Source organism: Nicotiana attenuata, chromosome 6 (assembly GCF_001879085.1).
Source record: "Nicotiana attenuata strain UT chromosome 6, NIATTr2, whole genome shotgun sequence".
In the NCBI taxonomy this organism is placed as follows: Eukaryota; Viridiplantae; Streptophyta; class Magnoliopsida; order Solanales; family Solanaceae; genus Nicotiana; species Nicotiana attenuata.
Window position 1 is genome coordinate 74,010,214 of NC_031994.1, and position 3,966 is coordinate 74,014,179.

The following is a 3,966-nucleotide window of genomic DNA, read 5'->3' on the forward strand; positions in this document are numbered from 1 at the left end:
ACTGGAAGACAGATAGAGAAAAGAGAAAGACCATAAAAAAATTGATAAATTTTGGATGAAAAATTCTACTTACACAGTTCGACTTCTTCTCTCTTTTGGATTTCAATATTCGTGTCTTTTTTTGACATATATAGCTTAGCGGGCTCTTTTTGCCTTGATATAATTTTAGTAGGTGGCCCATCGACTCTTTAAGTTGGAGTATGAAGTTTATGAATTTTGATAGAAGTGAAAGATAGAATGGATTTTATCATGCTGATAGAGGCAGGCTGGGATTTTCCCCTATGGCGGCGCTAAAATATGTAGAAGAAATAGTGAAAGAAGTAAAATAAAAAAAATTGATAAGTTAGTTTTAAAAGAAGGGACCCCCAGATGACACATGTTAAATAATAAATGGTCTTAGCATTTGACGTGTTCTTCTTGTCAGGTAATTGAGTTACACGCTCTGAAGAAGGGGTTTATTTATACTCAATTGATTAAGTTGGGGTGCTAAAATGGAAAAATCCAAAGTTTATATATCGGCTTTAAAACCTCGTACAATTTTAAGTGACCACGAGGCCATTTCGCCAGGGTAAAAATCCCATTATAAAACCTAATAATTGGGCTGAGCTAGCCCATGAGATTGGGTTGATCAACCAAGAAAAATAAGGGCAAGTTGCACATTTGGCTAGTCAGCCAAAAATAATTATATCAGCTAGCCAGAGACAGAAAAAATATGTATAAAATAAGTATATTATATATAATATATAAAAATATATATTTTACTCGCTATTATTTTTACGAGCAATTATATTGTGTAATTTTCGAAAAACACGAGTTAGGATGAACCCATTAGAAGATCGAGTATGGGCAAGTCAAGGCCCAAATATTCGACTTGGGGAAGATTTGCATCTCTACTCGCTTTTTGGGTCACGTTTTAACTTGTGCCGGCTTTGCAAAAAAAATTACAAGCGTACCCACTTTTTCGCGTAACTTCAGCATACGGGGCTGAAGTAGCAAAGGCAATCACGCAAAACTTCAGCATTCTAGTAGACGGGCCTGAAGTAGCAAGTGTGCTGAACCAAGTGTGCTAAAGTTTTTATTTGTAATTGCTGAACTTAAGCATAGTAGCTGAAGTTTTGTTCTCTATTTGCTGAAGTTTTTGTTTGTAATTGCTGAACTTAAGCATAGTAGCTGAAGTTTTGTTATCTATTTGCTGAAGTTTTTATTTGTAATTGCTGAACTTAAGCATAGTAGCTGAAGTTTTGTTCTCTATTTGCTGAAGTTTTTGTTTGTAATTGCTGAACTTAAGCATAGTAGCTGAAGTTTTGTTCTCTATTTGCTAAAGTTTTTGTTTGTAATTGCACTAAATAAGTTGAAGTTTTTTTGTCCTAGATTCATTAGTTTTGTCATTAAGCTTTTTCAAAAACTTCAGCAGAAGATGCTGAAGTTATTTAGTTCATTTATAAAAACTTCAGCACTAAATAAGCTGAAGTTTTTTTGTCCTGGATAAGCTTTTTCAAAAATTTCAGCAGAAGATGCTGAAGTTATTTAGTTCATTTGTAAAAACTTCAGCACTAAATAAGCTGGAGTTTTTTTTGTCCTGGATTCATTAGTTTTGTCATAAAGCTTGTTCAAAAACTTCAGCAGAAGATGTTGAAGTTATTTAGTTCATTTGTAAAAATTTCAGCACTAAATAAGCTGAAGTTTTTTTGTCCTGGATTCATTAGTTTTGTTATAATCAGACTACTATAAAATAATCAGATTGCCAACAGTATCTAAATCATAAAATATTGGAAACAAATAAACATGAAAAGAACAGAATTATCACGAAAAGAATCACTAAGTGTGACCTTAAACTTTCCGTACGTGGAAATAAAATTATTGTCTACTAACTTACGTAATTATTTATAATTTGTTTTTAAATAATCTGATAAACATACTTATCGCAATCATTTCATGAACTGAAGTTCCATAGCAGAACCAACAGCAGCAGAAGAAAGAAGAAGAAGAAGAAGAAGAAAACAAAGGAGGAGAAGGAGGAGGAGAAAGGGGGCTGAAGTTGTTTAAAAAGTGATACAAGTTAAAACTTTTAAAAAAAATGGATATAGGTTAAATGGGGGCGACCAAATAGGGCGCCCCGTGCAATTTTTACGGAAGATTTTGTCAGACTGTTTAAGGACGGTATTTGAATGTGTTTGAATTGTAATTGAAAAATAAGCATTACTTAAAAGGCGATAAACATGCGTATCTGCCCCTTCTTGCACATAAAAAAGGAGTGATGCATAGACAAAATTATGATACATATTACGCTTATTTTTATACAAAAATATAATAAGACCAGATGGTATATATGAGGATTTGACTTATTAGCACCTTACACTGTTAGTGTACCTTAACCAATTACGTCAAGTTATTTATGTAGCTTTGTAAGTTATCACTTTGGGTATATTATTAAAGTTGCATGTTAATGTAAGTCATTTTAACTTGATAATCTAAAAAATTATGCACTATTTCACTATACAAAAATTAAATTCTTATAATAATAAAATACCAATTTCGTGAGAAATACCTTTAAAAAGGGACCCACGAACCTCTTATGGTCCTTCGGCCCACTACCAATAATGAATCAAAAGAATTGGCGCATTGCTCTATTTACTTACTGGAATACCCACATCACTTTTAAAAGAGTGGTTGGAACCTTTTGAAAATAACGATTATAGAATTTTATAGTTGTCTACTCTATGACCCATATATACCTAGTTCCTCCAAAATAAAATCTTTGCTGGCCCCGTTATATTTTATTATTATTATTATTATTATTATTATTATTATTATTATTATTATTATTATTATTATTATTATAAAGTTTATGGAACAACTTAAAGTTGCCTTCTCGCTCAAGCACAATAATTAAAAATATCCCAAGTCCACAAATGTGTAAGCAAATATATTACAGTAGCTTTTTTTTTATATATGCGCCCTTGTCTACATTCACTACAAAAACAACAAACTCTAGGAACATCTACAACGATGCCATTCACATTTCTCATAAATGAATTCATCCCCTGGTTATTTGCATTAGTAATTTAATAAAAATAATGAATAGAAAAGATTATATGTTTGAATCAATTGTTTCCATCCAATCTATAGTAAAGAGAGTTCCATCAGATAAATCTATGGTGGAGACACGAGTTCGTATTAGTCATGGTACTAGGAAATAAAAAAGAACAGTCCGACACACGAAAAATCCCGCATTTACATAGGGGGTTTCCAAAAAATATATATCACAAGAGGTGTGACGTAGGTAATCTTTTCTAACACAAACATCATGCTCATTCTTACTCAATTGTTAAGCTTAAGCATAAAGTATTAAAATTGCAAATATTACCGAATAACATAGTTATCATGAGGTAAAAGCTTCTTTCATATCTAGGGTTTACACTTATTTATACTAAATCATTAAATAGGCACATATTTGCATATAAATTTATTTTTTCTTAATCATAATAAGTTAAGTTGGCGTGATATAAACTGTAAACGTAGAACATAAGTAAATTTTTTAGCTTGTCATGGTCTCATAAAACACCTTAAAAAGTCAAAGTTTAAAGATATTTATGTGCACTCAAATTTTAAAATTAAATTAGTAAAATCTAAATAGAGCGTGATTGTGTGTCCTTTCCCGAGTCCGAAACCTAAATGTGGTTCTTTTGGACTCAAAATACTTTTTTAAGTGTAAAAAAAAAAAGTTACATTTCTATATAAAACGCGGTTCATTACCGCGTTTTATATAGAACGCGGTAACAAACCGCGATTTACATAACAGCTGAAAAGACAAGTATATAAAACGCAGTCCATTATCGCGTTTTATATAAAGCGCGGTAATGAACCGCGTTTTACATGTTTAAGTATCATCCCCTCCCCTTTCCCCCATGTTTCTGGACAGACCTTCTCCCCCATTTTTTAAAACGAGTTAGCAGCGGTCCTCCC